We start from the raw sequence: 16,719 nt of genomic DNA, 5'->3' as shown, positions 1-16,719 counted from the left end.
CCAACTTTCTCCTTTGCCAGGGGTAGAAAGAGTCACAGCTGTGTGAAATAATCTAACTCATGCAGTTGTAGACTGTAGTTGCCCAGAGACTGATGAAGCTTCATGCCCCTTTCTCCCCTGCCTGGGGTGGGGATGGTGCTGCAGGTGTGGGCAGCAAGCTATGCAGTATGGGTCCAAGATGACCACAGTTGCCCTGGTAGACTTCTGATTTTCAGTTTGTGCCAGCCAAAGTTACCTGCAGTTACCTGGATAGGCTGGTGCAGGGCCTGCCAGCCTCCTCCCTGCCAGAGGCAGGGCTGCAACCTAGGCTAGGGCTGCAGGCTGATCTGGGTGAAAGAAACCAATTTCTACTATCACTGTGATTTTCAGTCAACCCAGTTTCCACTCAGGCTGGGGGTGGAGTATAAATGGCAGCCACTGGCCTCTTTCTGTCTTGGGCTGATTCACACCCCAGCTGTTCCTAGAGTTATATCTTAGCCAGCCAAGTCTACCAATCACTAGTTGAAATCAGCAGCCAACTGTCTCTTCCTCCCCTGTTTATGGGAAATGGAGCTTCTTACTCCAGCCACAGAATAGTTCCTAAGTGGCTTGTGCTGCCAGAGTAGGATGATCACTGGCCTCCGTGGCTTGGCTGGTAATTTCCTGGAGAGGATGGAGCAGGTCCCTGCTACTTTCTCTTTGCTGGAGGTGGCACTGGGGCCAAGGCTAGAGCTGCAATCTGATCTGGAAAGAAAGAAGCTGGTCCCTATGAGCACTGTGATTTTCAGTCTTCTGCCCCACTTCCCCTTGTGCCAGGTGTGGAGTTAAGATAGCCTCTTTCTGACTTTGACAGATTCAAACTGTAGCTGTTCTCAGGATTATACTTTAGCCCATTGAATTTACTTATCAGTAGCTGAAATTGGTGCCCACCTGTCTCTTCCTCCCATTTTTGGGAAGTGGAGTTTTTAATTCCAGCTGCGGAATAGCTCCTGAGGCGGCTTGTGCCTTCGGTGGAGGATGGGCACCGGCCTCTGTGGTGTGGAGCTCTCTACTTAGGCATCTTCTCTGCAGATGGGCAGTCTCCTTCCATTCCTTCAAGGATGTTGCAGGATGCTCTTCTGGCCTCCTGGTACACCCAAACAGGTGCTTCAGCTAGCTCTGGATAGCCCTGGGTGTTTACTAACTGCCCTGGAGCAGGAGCTGATTCGAGGAGCTCCTTACTCTGCTGCCATCTTGCGGGTTCTCCCTTAGCTCATTTTTATTGTGCTGTTTTTTTTATTATTGGCTTATAGGAGTTCTTTATATATTCTGAATGTAATCTTTTGTCAGATACATGTATTGTGAATTTTTTCTTCTATCTGTGGTTGGTGTATTCATTATCTTAATGGTGTCCTTAAAAAAACAACAGCTTTATGGAGGTGTAATTTACATAACAAAATTTATTTTCTTTCAGTGCACAAGTCATGATTTTTGTGCATTGTGCAAACAATGGCACAATCCACTTTTAGATTTCCATAACTGCCAAGAAAGAACATTGAGAGATTGAGAGGTGATAATTTTTTGTTTGTTGTTTTTTTAACTCATTGGAATAATGAAAATGCTCTAATAATGACTGAAGTGATGAATGTACAACCTTGCGATTATACCAAATACCACTGATCATACACTTTGGATAGACTGTATGCTTTATTAATATGTATATATATGTATCAATAAAATAGATTTGTTAAAAAAAAAGATTCCTCTGTGCTTGGTTGCAGCCAATCTCACTTGCCACCCCCAGTTTACTATTTCAATTTAGTATTGAAATAATATCTTCTTGTCATTGTTCCAAAATATTACAATATTACTGTTACCTATTACCTATAAAGTTACGTTAGTTGTAATTTTCTATTGTATCACCATATTCTTAGCACTTTATGAAAGAAGAGCATTCTTATATTTATTCTATTAACCACAATCCTAATCCACCACCAAATCAGTTATACATTCCCTAGATTATTCTCTAGTTTCTTTTCAATTTACATTTATGTCCAGAGACTATCCTTTTCAGCCAGAATCACATTTATAAATCAGCACTGTTAACTGTACTCACTGTAATGTGTTACTATCAACTCTATTAATTTCTACACTTTCACAATTAACCTTATGAATAATGCTACATAAATTAATCATCAACTCCCATTCTCAACCTATATTCTATTTCCTAGTAAGCGATACTCTAGAATTTACCTCCATGAGTTTACTCATCGTAATTAGGTCATATTAGTGAGACCATACATCTTTTTGTGTCTGGCTTAGTTCATTCAACATTATATCCTCTAGGTTCATCCACGTTGTCATATACATCCCAAGTTCATTTCTTCTCACAGCTGAATGGTATTCCATTGTATGTATATACCACATGTTGTTTGTCAGTTGATGGATACTTGGGTTGGTTCCGTATTTTAGCAATTATGAATAATATTTAAACTATCTTAGGAAAATGAGACCATCTCAGAAAATGAACCATTTTTATAAAGATAATAATACAAAAACAAAGAAGTACAAAATGTCATAATATCTCAAATAAGAGCTGATAGTGGCTTATAAATTTTTTTTAAAATTTTAAAAACATTATATAGAAGTATATCATTCATACATAAACATACATAAACAATAAGTATATAGTAAAAATTGGAACTTATAAAACAAACATCATACAGGGATCCCAGACATCACCTCACCACAAATACCTTGCATCGTTGTGAAATATTTGTAATATATCATAAAAAGAGCATTGTCAAACTATTACCACTAACTATAGTCCATATGTACACATGGTATATTTTCCCCAAACCCACATTGTTTTTTTCTGGTTCATAAACCATATAATTTATCTGAAAGATACCATCAATGGCACTTGGTATAATCACTGAGTTCTATATTTATCACTTCAATCAATATTAGAGAATTTGGGAAACGGACTTGGCCCAGTGGTTAGGGCGTCCGTCTACCACATGGGAGGTCCGCGGTTCAAACCCCGGGCCTCCTTTACTCGTGTGGAGCTGGAGCTGGCCCATGCACAGTGCTGATGCACGCAAAGAGTGCCCTGCCATGCAGGGGTGTCCCCCACGTATGGGAGCCCAACGTGCAAGGAGTGCACCCCGTAAGGAGAGCCGCCCAGCGCGAAAGAAAGTGCAGCCTGCCCAGGAATGGCGCCGCCCACACTTCCCGTGCCCCTGACGACAACAGAAGCGGACAAAGAAACAAGATGCAGCAAATAGACACAGAGAACAGACAACCGAGGGAGAGAAGGGAATTAAATAAATAAATAAATCTTTAAAAAAAAAAAAATTAGAGAATTTCATTACTCCATAAAAAAAAAAAAGAAAAAAGAAAAAACAAACCACTATCATACCCATATAAAATAATATTTTGATTAGGTATATCCACCATTATCGTTAAAACGTTCTATCAATGTAAAATATTAGTGGAAAGAACTGTTTAGGCAGGATAAATGTGGCATATTTCATGATTGGGTGTGAATTAAGAGGAAGATCTGGGGGAAAATGAAGTTATTCCTATCTCTACAAAGACCCTAAAATGTATTTATGCCATATATATATGAATCTATAAGTCAAGAGTATGTATATTTACTAAGTAAATGCATAAAATCAGAACAAATATGGCCTCAAAATATTTTCTGCCTTTAGTAAAATGGTTTTCCACTCTTAGTATTGGTTATTGTGTAGGGGAAAATTATACATGACCACATTTCCTTCCATTAATCTTCCTTGCTGAACTTTTCATGGTTCTTAACTCTGGCATATACTCTGAAAATTCACTTAAAACCACTCTCTCTCCCACTAGAAAAGTTCTTTCTAAGATTATAAAATGTACAATTGAAGTCACAAAATCTTCTAAGGTTACAAAAATCTTAGAGGTAAAACCTACATTTAGAGAACAAATATATTGTTATAATACAAATAAAATGGTTCATTATATCTTAGTATATATTTATGAGACATAGTTAACTTGTAATGACTATACATTATCCTATTTATGTTTTCTGCCTTTTATGAATGATTAGTGATCACTTTATTTGTTCTTTAGAACTACAACATTGAGAGTACGTGCCTCTAAATTCATTTTAGAGGCTTTCCATTATTTTCAATATTCAAGCATTTTCTCTCATCTAATACTGATTATGAAAACATTAGAATGGAGAAGGTGTATTTATTAATTTAATAGACAATTATAAATCATTACCTTAAAATCATTTTCACAAAGCACAGATTTATCAGTTTGATATTTTACTCTCTAATTTGTGTTTTTAACAATAGTCTTCAAATTGAGATAACTCGATCATTATTTCTAAACACACAATATTTACTTAGATTCTTTGAGTTTAAAAGCCTGAATTGTACATTTTCATTCAAACTTTTAAAGACTGGAGCCCTGAATCATCCTCTTCATAGGCCAACAACTTCCTTTCGCTAAAGGCACAAACCTTTTATTCCTTGGTTCCAAATGGCTTACATCTATGCCAGTTAGAGTTCAACTCTACTCCCTTTCCTCCCATGAAGAAATGGTAGAAAGGAGTGTTTCAGTTGCTTCAGATCACCAATCTACTTAACACTATGTAGCCATGTCAAAGCACAGATCTAGTGATGTTTCCACACTACTTAAAAACTTTCAATATCTTCCTTTTGGTGCTGCAGAGGGAACAAGACCAGGGGTTGAGAATGAAATTATAAGGCTATTGGAATTATCTGGGCAAGAGAGAACGTAGTCACGGATAAAAGGTAGGCATGGAGGTGGTAAGTAGTAGTCAGATTTTCTATATATACTGAAAGCAGAGTTTATTAATAAAAATGACTGTTCTGATTTACTATTTGACGATTTTAGTTTGCTAAGAGTTGCTGGGAGCAATATATCAGAAATGGATTGACTTTTATAATGGGAATTTATAAGGTTAAAAACTTACAGTTTTGAGGCTGTGCAAATGTCCAAATCAAGGCATCATTAGAGATGCTTTCTCTCCAAAGGTCAGCTGCTGGTGATCCTGGACTCCTGCCATGTGGCAAGACACAATGGAGATTCTGCTGGTCTGGGTCTCTGCCTTCTCTAGGCCTTCTTTTCCCCCGAGCTCAGAAGAGGGTAATCAGGCATATGACTCATCTCTCCCTTCTCCTCTGGGCCTCCTCTCTTTCAGCCTCTTAGGGGTCTCTTTCTATGCCTCTGTGCTCTGCTGATTCTAGGTTCTGGCTTCTGGGACCTCTCTCTTGGGCTCTTGAGGTTTCACTGTGTCTGCTGCTTTTCCTCTGTATGTCTGCTGCTTTCAGTCCTCCATTTATAAAGGACTCCAGCAAGAGGACCAAGATACACCCTGGGCCACAACTCACCGAAATAATCCAATCAAAGGCCCCAAAGGAATCTGATCCAATCCAAGGGTTTCACAACCACAGGAATTGATTAGCTTGAAGAAGGTATTTCCTGGGAGGCACAAAAAGCTTCAAACTGTCACCAGTGACAACGCTATCAAAGCTCCCTGACTGCAAATCACTGGACATGTCCCTAACCTACAATTGTCATGAGATTTATGAACGGAGAATGTCAAGTAGGCACAATAAGTGTCTTTAGGATGCTCAAAGAAACCAGAGATAGTTACTTATATCCACATGGCATATCTATAGTTATTAAAGGATCCGTTAAAATTTCAGCAACTCAGTGTGAAAATAATTAATGCCTGTTATATAAAAAAAACTAAAGGAGACTAAAGTAAATCTTAAAACCCTCTTTCCTCAAAGAATTTATAATCAAATATATAAACCAAACTGTCAATATAAAAGATAAAAATACAATGAAGTGTAAGAACCAAGTGTGAAAGCCCAAAGAATGTTCTAAAATCTCAGGGTGGAAATTAATGAATGAAGATTTCATAGACGAGAAGGACCTGTCATCCCTGACACAACACCATCCTACTTTTGACTGGGTCAGGTTTTTTTTTTTTCTTTCAAATTTCTCGTAACATCCATTGGCTTTATTTTTTAAATTATTATTTATCCCCTCTCCCCCCATTCCCCTCCTCCTGCCTGGCTGTTTTTACTATTTGTGTTGTCTTCTCATTTTCTCTCCTCTAGCATTCACTGGGATAGGATCCTGGAGACTCCTGATGCGGAAACAGCTTCCTTGTCAATTGAGCCAACTCAGTTCCTGGTCTCTGCTGCACTTCACCTTGACTCTTCCCTTGTCTGTCTTTTGTTGCATCATCATCTTGCTGCGAGACTCACTTGTGCAGGCACTGGTTCACCAAGCAGGTACTTGTGTGGGCGCTTGTGCTCCATGCAGGCACGCTTTCTCTTTTTTTTCACCAGGAGGCCCCAGGGATCAAACCTAGCTCCTCCCATGTGGTAGGTGGAAGCTCTATCACTTTAGCCACATCTGCTTCCCTTGGTCAGGCTTTTTTGATAAAGTACCCTCATTCTATATTATTTTAGAATAAAACACATTTCCCTCACAATATTCAGTTTGTAATTATGTCTTAACAAGTATCTTAATAATATCTAGCTCTCCCACTAGACTGTAAAAGCCACAAAGGTATGGACCATGTCTTTTCTTGTTCACCAATGTATCCCCAACAGGATACATAGAAGCCACTTAATAAATTGTTAGGAAAAAAATGAATAAAGGTAGGAAGGAAGTTCAAATTCTTCCACCTCATTTAACATGCTCACAGAAATTTGATCCTTATCTGCTTAGGACAGGTAACTTTTGTTACAAAAAGCCTGATTTTAATTAAAGGGCAATTTCTTCTATTCATTCAGCAAATATTTTAGTGCTTATAATACGCAGGCACTGTTTAAGGGGTTTGGGATACAACAGTGAATGATACAAGGTTATTTTACTAGAACCTATTTCACACAAACTATGATTATTCTTGCTTTGGTTCTAACGGCATTCCTTCTGTGTGAAATCATCCTCTCTCCTCCCTGCCATCACATCTACCCATACCATTTCATGAATACTCAACCTCTGCTATGATTGCCAGATAAAATACAGGGGGTCCAGTTAAACTGAAATTTCAGATTGGTCATGCAATATTTGGGACATACTTATACTAAAAAATTATTTGTTGTTTATCTGAAATTCAAATTTAAGCAGACATCTGTACTTTCCTTTGCTAAATTTGGCAACATTATTACCTAGTAATTTATCCCTTTTCCAAATTTCCATTCTGATTATATTCAGAATCACAAAGATCCTCTTCTGAAGGATTTTTGCTGTTTTTGATCCTTGTTATAAGCACTTAACAAATATTTGATAGATGAACTCAGATATTAAAATTACCATGAAGATTTATTTGCAAAGATGTACTTCTTAACTGTATTTTCAACTGTAATAGTTGAAAAAATTGAAATAGTAAAATGCCCAACAATAGATTTATAAAAATATAGTATACTGTCATACAAAATGATAGCCTCACAATTAATATTGAGAGATAGATAAGGGGGAAGGGAGTGTGTGCACACAAATGCAAGAAAGCAAATGAGGCAAATGTTAATTGGTAAACTGGTGAAAAGCACAGGGGAGATCTTTGTGCTTGTCTTACAACTGTTCTCTAAGTTGGAAATAATTTCAAAATAAAAAGTTTAAAGTAGTGGGTGTAGTGCAGTGGTTGAGCACCAGCTTCCCATGGACAAGGTTGTGGGTTCAAGTCCCCCTACCTCCTTAAAAGTTTAAAAACACATCTGGGAAAAGCATTGCAAGGAAACACATGAAAAATATTTAGAGTAATTAATGCTTAATGATATGGCAAATGATGATTTTACTTTTTTTCTTGCATGATTCTGTATTTTTCAGTCCATATGATGGAGATTCATTATTATTATAAGAAAAATTTTAAAAAGCATTCAAAAGTACTTTGATAAAATATATAATCCATGACCCTGTAATTTGTTAAATTAATCTATTTTGATATCTCATATTGGTAGAGATGTTATAAACCTCCAGGAGAAGAAACTATTTTTAACATTTTATTAAATTATCATTATAAAATAAATTCTCAACATTTCATTTTTTTTCTCAACCGACTACATTCCCAGTTATTTTCCTAAGAATGACAGTTACCAAAAGATGAGTATCAAATCACACTGTCCCTGAATCATCTATATATCTACTCCACTATCCAGGGCATTCTACTGGCTTACAATACAATTAATTTTTAAAAGCTCTAACTAGAAATTAATCTAGATAGTAGCATCCTTTACAGAAATATTTCAATTTCTCATTTTACCTAGTTACTCCCTATTATACCCAGAGATGAAGGGAATTTGATAACTAAATCAGTGGTATCTCATAATATTTTCACATTTTTTAGAAGAAAAAGAAATGAAAATCCAGAGCTTAGTTAATATAAATCAAAAGTAAGAGAACTAAAGAAATAGAGATGAGAATATTTCTAGAAAAGGGCTATATCTTATCATGCTGTGCCACAGTAATTATTAACACATTAAAATGACATTTTTAAAGACAAGCCAGTCTCATAAATCTTAAGTGTCTTCCACTTGTTATTTTAAAAATAGTAATAATAATGAAGAACACATACATAATTCACTCCTGAATTAAATACCATCCTGTTGTGCTAATATTTCTTGACAGCACATTTTATATTTTTTAAACATATATTTTGTAGCAGCCTAAATGTCCTCAGCAACAAGCAAAACTCTGGAAATTTATTTTTCAGTATTCTTGTGGTACATTTCTGGGTTCCACAAAACAAGAAAGATAAACTTTGACCTCAGCATAATGGATGTGAAGCTTAATTATGGAGGGGTAAATAAATTCACCTCCTAACCAGCATTCCCCTGCTGGAGGAGGTAGGAAGTGAAGAAGTCATTTTTGCATTAATACCATATTGAGAGAAAGAAAACTTGTGTTTTCTCATGTTGTAAGAAATTTTCTTTCCACAAACTATCAATCTAAGTTGGCTTGGTGCTGGAATAAAAGTATTCTATTTATCAAATTAAGAATTCTAACTTAGTTCAAACAAATCAGTACTAATACCCATTCTATTAACTAACATCTCCATATTTAATATTTAGTTTTAGTCAGATCAAAAATTGAATATATACATTGCATCTCAAATGAATTGTTCATTACAGCTCAAAAGGAACAATAATTTAACAATAAAAACAATAACTTAATAGAAAAACCATATCCATTTGGTCTTGAAAATAATGAACACAAATCCTATGGAATGTCATATTTCTGAATGAAAATTATAACACCTTTCCAAGGCAAATGTTAAAATCAATTTATAATTTAATAAATTTGAAATCATGGTTTCAAAGAACTAAAGCGAACTTTATTTTTCTTTAAAATGTTCTGATCTGTCAAGCAGTATCCCATTTTTAACTGTACCACCAAATTACTATTCTAATGTGATTGAAGGGCTACTCAACAGAAACAGCTACACCAACAAACTCCAGAATTTTTTCCACTGTTTTATAATCCATTTGTTGATAAGCTAGATATTTCTTTTAAAGGTTATATTGCCACTTAGGATAGAAAGAATAATTTCAATTTTCCTGGTCTCTACTGGAAATTTTTAATACACTGAATCATCTGTGAGGTCAATAGGTTTAAAATGGGATTTCCTATAAGAAAGTGTCCATTGTGGGAATTTTGCCAGCAAAAGAACTGAATATACAGAGCTACATGTTATCTTTATAACTTGTAATCATCTATGAGGTTCAAAATACTAGGCCAGTGAGGGGGAGGCTGATCTAAAATATATCATTCCAAATCCATATAAAAATTAAACTGAGTACTTCTGCCAGGTTTCAAGCAGTATTTTATTATTTAAACTATTTTAGAAAGCATTGTATGGGTGACATGAAGTTTCACTGTGGAATTAAGTGATAACTCTCGACAAAGCAGTTATTATCGCCAGATAATTGACCTTATTTGAGAGTTAAGCATCCTGAGGCAAAGTTGAGTATACTTAATCCTGGCAGGTTAATTATCTAATGATTATGGAGCTCTGAACAACATTATTCTTAAGAACCATTTGCAAAACACTATTTTAAAAAAACTTCTTAATAAAAATGAAAACTAAAAATCATCAAGTTCTTTGGTCATGTATCGTTAGACAATGAACAAAGCAGCTTGCAATAGCAGGTATTGATGGATATAATTACCTGCATGTCGAATATCCATTATTAAGATTATTACATATAAGTCTAGTTAACATATGATGTTACTGAAGGGAAAATGTTTTGGTTGTACACAGTGAAGATGTCAGAAACAAATTAAAAATATAATGTTGCACTTAAAGAGCATATTTTGGCCCAGTGGTTAGGGCGTCCGTCTACCATATGGGAGGTCCGCGGTTCAAACCCCGGGCCTCCTTGACCCGTGTGGAGCTGGCCATGCGCAGTGCTGATGCGCGCAAGGAGTGCCGTGCCACGCAAGGGTGTCCCCCGCGTGGGGGAGCCCCACGCGCAAGGAGTGCGCCCATGAGGAAAGCCGCCCAGCGTGAAAAGAAAGAGCAGCCTGCCCAGGAATGGCGCCGCCCACACTTCCCGTGCCGCTGATGACAACAGAAGCGGACAAAGAAACAAGACGCAGCAAATAGACACCAAGAACAGACAACCAGGGGAGGGGGGGAAATTAATTAAATAAATCTTTAAAAAAAAAAAAAAAAAAGAGCATATATATTCGTTTCAAAACTACCTTAATAAGAATAACCAATCACAATTTGGATGCATAATTTTAAAGTACAAAACACAATTGTAGCAGGTGACCAGGGATTTTGAATTAAGGAAAAATAGGTGCTATAGTTAAGCTTGTTACACTAACAAAAAAGAATAACTTCGTAAAATTAATATGCTAGGCATTATAATATTTTTAGGTTTCAGAACAAAGACTTTATCTGCTGATTTAAAAATAGAACTAGTCAGTTACTGAATATTAGAATGTTGTAGAAAATGATCTTTAGTTTCATAACATTGTTTTAAAGGTTTTATTTTTTATTTCTCTCCCATTCCCCACTCCCCCCGCCATTGTCTGCTCTGTGTCCATTCGCTGTGTTTTTTTTTTTAAGATTTATTTTATTTCTCTTCCCTTTCGCCGCCCCCCCCCCCCAGTTGTCTGTTCTCTGTGTCCATTTGCTACGTGTTCTTGTCCGCTTCTGTTGTTCTCAGCGGCACGGGAATCTGTGTCTCTTTCTGTTGCATCATCTTGCTGTGTCAGCTCTCCGTGTAGGCGGTGCCATTCCTGGGCAGGCTGCACTTTCTTTCGCGCTGGGCGGCTCTCCTTACGGGGTGCACTCCTTGTGCGTGGGGCTCCTCTACGCGGGGGACACCCTGTGTGGCACAGCACTCCTTGTGGCATCAGCACTGAGCATATGGGCCAGCTCCACACGGGTCAAGGAGGCCCGGGGTTTGAACCGTGGACCTCCCATGTGGTAGACGGACGCCCTAACCATTGGGCCAAGTCTGCTTCCCCACTGTGTGTTCTTCTGTGTCCACTTGCATTCTTGTCAGCAACACTGGGAATCTGTGTCTCTTTTTATTGCGTCATCTTGCTGTGTCAGCTCTGTCTGTGTGGTACCACTCCTGGGCAGGCTGTGCTTTTTTTGCGTGGGGCAGCTCTCCTTATGGGCGCACTACTTGCGTGTGGCGTTCCCCTACGCAGGGCAGACCCCTGTATGGCAAGGCACTCCTTGTGTGTATCAGCATTGTGCGTGGGTCAGCTCACCACACAGGTCAGGAGGTCCTGGGTTTGAACCCTGGACCTCCCATGTGGTAGGCGGACACTCTATCAGTTTACCCAAATCTGCTTCCCAGTTTCAAAACATTTTTTTGGTTTTTTATTTTATTTTTTAATAAAACTTTTAAAATTAAAGTTAATAGATCACATAGAACATTACATTAAAAAAACATGAGATTCCCATATAACTCACACCCCCCTCCCCCACCCCAACCATTTTTGTAAATTGTATTCTTTAAAGACACATACATCACAAAAAAGGTTATATTATAAAAAACATAAGAGGTTCCCATATACCCCCCCATCATCCCACCCCACTCCTCCCACCCCAACAACCTCCCCCATCATTGTGGCACACTCATCACACTTGGTGAACACATTTGGAGCACTGCTGTACCATGTGGATAATAGTTTACTCTGTGGTTCACACTCGCCCGGTACATTCAGTGGGTTATGGCAGGATATATAATGTCCAGCATCTGATGCTGCAATATCACTTAGGACAACTCAAAGTCCCAAAAATGCCCCCTCATCACATCTCTTCTTCCTACTCCCTGCCCTCAGCAACTACTGTGGCCACTTTCTCCCTGTCAATGATACAATTTCTTCTATAGTAGTCACAAAAGTTTTATAGTAGAATATCAGTAAGTCCACTCTAATCCATATTTTATTCTTCGTAACATTTTTTAAGCTATAAGAAAAAATTCCATACAAATTCTCTCACCTTATGGATGAGGAAATTGAAGGAATAGTAGTTGATTAATAAATTGTCAAGTTAATGAAGATATCAAAAATAACAAACATTTTATTTTAATATATAAAGATACATGATAGATTTGCCATGTGACTGGGCAATATTACTACTAGTTATATACCCAGAAGAATTGACAGCAGTGACACGAACAGTGTTCATAATGACATTATTCACAATCACCAAAAGATGGAAACAATCTAAATGTCCATCAACCAATGAATGGATAAACAATTGTGGTGTATACACATACAGAATATTATGAAGATGTAAGAACAAATGAAGTCGTGAAGCATATAAAATGGATGAACCAGGAGGACATTATGTTGAGTGAAGCAAGCCAGACACAAAAGGATAAATACTGTACGATTATGCTATTACGGATACTTAACATATTATGTAAACTCATGGAGTTAATAACTAGAATATGTCATCAGAAAATAGAATGAGATTAGAGAGCAGAAAGCTAAGGTTTAATCTGTACAGGATGGTTAAAAAGGTCGTTTGGAAATGAGTAGAAATGGTGAATGCACGTCATAGTGTTTGTAACTAAAAGAGCTATTATATGGGTATGACAGCGGTTGAAAGGGAAAGTCTAAGGGCATGTATTTCACTAGAAGGGAAGTTAAAAATGTAACATGGGACTGTATAACATAGTGAAATTCATGTGAAATATGAATGTGGGTAATATTGCATATATAAGACTTTCTGACAAACTAGAGATGGAAACAGAATAGCAGCTATGTACAGCAGGGGAAGCATAGATTGAGAGGGGATTAGTTTTTTGTCTGTTTTTTATTATTATTATTGGAATAATAAAAATGCTCTAATAATGATTGAAATACTGAAGCTACAATTATGTGATTATACTAAATACAAGTGATTATACACTTTGGATGGATTGTATGCTTTATTAATATATATCAAAAACATTTGTTAAAAAAAGATAAATTCAACACTATGGACCATGGTTGGTGGTAATAATGATGATATTATCTCATAATCTGTAACAAATATTCCACCACATTGTGGTGTGTTGGGGAAGGGGTATTGTATGGGAATTCTACACATGTGAATAATTGTTTCTTAAGTTCACAACCTCTGTAATAAAAATACATTTTGAAAAAATATACATTCACTTACTTACATTTAAAGTAGGGTCAAAACTTCTGAACATGGGTCTGCTCACTGATGTTCTAGAATCTTTCTTATAGAACTAGATCCATAAATCATAGTTTATGAAGATTCCTATGAAGCACTTGGAGTACATATTCCTTCTAGAATTTTTACAATTATTTTCTTCCTTTCATCTTTTCTTTTTAAAAAGATTTACTTATTTTACCTTATTTATTTATTTATCCCCTTCCCACCTGTTGTTTGGGCTCGCTGTCTGCTGTCACTCTCCATGATGGCATGGGCCAGCTTGCCTTTATCAGGAGGCCCTGGGAATGGCACGCAGGGCCTCCCATGTGGGAGCCCAACCACTTGAGTTACATCTGTTTCCCCCTCCTTTCATCCTTCACATTTTTCATTCCCACATCTAATTTGATGACAATTTTTAAAAGCAATTGTCCTTATTGAGTTTCCTTAAATTTTTTTTTTTTATTTTTAAAGGCGAGATTACATAAACGTTACAAAAAAATATAGAGGATTCCCATATACCCCACCCTTTCCCCCTCCCACAATTTCCCATTAACAACATCTTTCATCAGTGTGGTACATTTGTTACAAATGATGAACACTAACCATGGACTGTAGTTACATTTTTACACGTTGCACCACATAATTTTACAGGTTTTAACAAAATGTACAATGGCTGGTATCTGTCATTGTAATATCCTACAAAGTGATTCCAATGTTTCAAAAATGCCCCATGTTACACCTATTGATCCTTCTTCCTTTCCTCAGAACCTGTGGTGATCACAGTCTTTATATCAGTATTACAAGTTCTTCCATTACTAAAATAATAATGTAAGTCTACTTTAGTCTATAGTTGCCTTACTCCCTTACATTTGTTCATTCTTCTATTTTGAGGATCTAGGGATGGTGGTGCACAACTCTGCTTCTGACTGAGAGGAGTCTTAGATCTCATGGGGCAGATGGATGGAACTGTCTTGCTTGCAATTGAAGATACTCTTGGGTTGGGTATCGTCCAAAATCATCCTCTTGTTAGTTGTCTTGGGTAAGTCTGATGAACTGAAGGGTAGGTTTTGGTTGCAAATCTGGAGACTCGAGGCTCACCCGGCATATGAACAGCTGGAAGATTTAAGTCTTTAGGACATATATTTAACAGGTATAGTGCTAATTATAGGTTCAAATAAATGGGACAGAAGAACCATGTGTAGAAAAATTATAAAAGTTTAACTCTGATACATTGGGGGAGATGGGTTATCACATATTCCAAGGTCAGGCCCACTGATGAGATGCCAATTTCCTGGGGTTATCTGCCCTGCCTATAGTGTCCCGATGTATCTGGATAACCCAAGAGCACCCCCCCCGCCCCCTTTGAGCAGACAGTGAGAGCCGCCTGAGACATGCATAAGCGTAACCTCTGGAATGACTGCTCGACTCTCTTAGCCATAAAAACTCATTTGCATTTACTATTTCCCCCTTTTGGTCTAGGCATTTCTCCAAATGCATCATTAATTGGTGCTTGGTATTAATTACTTAGTGCCAGGGTGGCTCAATATAACTCATTAAACACTCACATTTTATCAGTTTATATAATACTTTATTGAATAGTTATAATGAATACAAATTCTGATAAAAGGGTTAGGAACAAACAAAACTGGACCTTCGTAGGCAAATAACTTGTTGGAAACAGAAGATCATATACCAGAAAGTACCCTGATAGCCACATTTTCCCTCATTCACTTTACTGCTGGTCACATTTTACCAAAGTAAGGAAGAGTATAGGTTATCCAAGCCAAGCAAGACAGTTAAGCAAAATAAGATAGTAATATAACCACTCCTTTTAACACTACCACCAATACCACCTAATACTAAGTACTTTCTTTGTGCCAAGTACTATGTAGAAACTTTATGTGCATTAGGTAAATAGCCACACTTTTTTCCAGAATTGGTATGATGAAAAGATGGTTTTTGTAAGTTAAACAGTTTTCAGCTTGTATTTAGCTGAAAAAATCTTTATTTTACCTTTGTCCTCTAAAAGCTATTTTCATCAGCTATGGAATTACTATACCAATTAGGTAAGGTATAATATTGACAGAATTTTTCTTTAATTACTTTAAAGACGTTGTTCCACAGTCTTTGGGTTGTATAGATTTATTTTTAAATTTTGTTAAAAGCATCCTTTCTAAAAAAATTTTACTGTGGATCTATTTATATATATAGAGAAAATAAATTTAGCCATTTTAACCATTTTTAAGTGTACAGCTCAGTAGCTTTAATTACATTGATATTGTGTAAACTTCACCGTTAACTATTTCCAAAATTTTTCATCACCACAAACAGAAACTATTGAACAATAACTCCCAATTTCTCTTCTCCCCAGTTTCTAGTAATCTCTATTTTACATTTTGTCTCTATGAATTCGTCTATTCTAGATAACTCATATAACATGTGAAATCATATAACATGTGAGCTCTTTGTGTTGGCTATTTTACTTAGAAAAATATTAATAATTTCAAGGGTTAACCATATTGTAGCATGTATCCGAACTTTATTCCTTTCTATGGATGAATAAAATTCCATTGTCTATTCATGCCACATTTTGTTTATCCAGTCATCTGTTGATGGACACTTGGGTTGTTTCTACCTTTTGGATATTATGAATAATGCTGCTATGAACATAGGTATACAAATATTTGAGTGCCTGTTTTCAATTTTTGGGGGGTATTGAAATTAAGTGGGTAATGAATATGAGTAGAATTGCTAGGTCAAGTGGTAATTCTATGGTTAACTTTTTCAGGAACTGCTAAACCTGTTTTTCAAAAGTACTGCACTATTTTACATTCCTAGCAGCAAAATGAGGGTTCCAATTTCACCACATCTCACCAACACTTGTTATTGTTCTTATCAAAATAACAGACACTCTAGTGTGTGTGAAGTGGTATTGGTTTTGCTTTGCATTTCCCTAATGACTAATGATATTGAGGGTTGTATTGCTGTTGAAGAGAAATCTGCAGTCATCCTTATATTGGTTTCTGTGTATGTAGCTGCTTTTTTTTTTTTAAAGATTTCTTTTTTTCTCCCCCCCTCCCCACCCCAGT

At 36.7% G+C, this 16,719-nt stretch overlaps 1 protein-coding gene across 8 annotated transcripts in view; it reads right to left on the bottom strand.

The window, feature by feature from the left end:
* The window catches only part of ADK (adenosine kinase), a 573,433-nt gene that overhangs the window by 182,059 nt on the left and 374,655 nt on the right, over nt 1–16,719 (bottom strand). The gene's annotated exons all lie outside the window — the stretch shown is intronic.

Source organism: Dasypus novemcinctus, chromosome 6 (genome assembly GCF_030445035.2).
Source record: "Dasypus novemcinctus isolate mDasNov1 chromosome 6, mDasNov1.1.hap2, whole genome shotgun sequence".
In the NCBI taxonomy this organism is placed as follows: domain Eukaryota; kingdom Metazoa; phylum Chordata; class Mammalia; order Cingulata; family Dasypodidae; genus Dasypus; species Dasypus novemcinctus.
The sequence above is the reverse complement of the archived record's forward strand: the minus strand, read 5'-3'. Positions and strand labels throughout refer to the sequence as shown.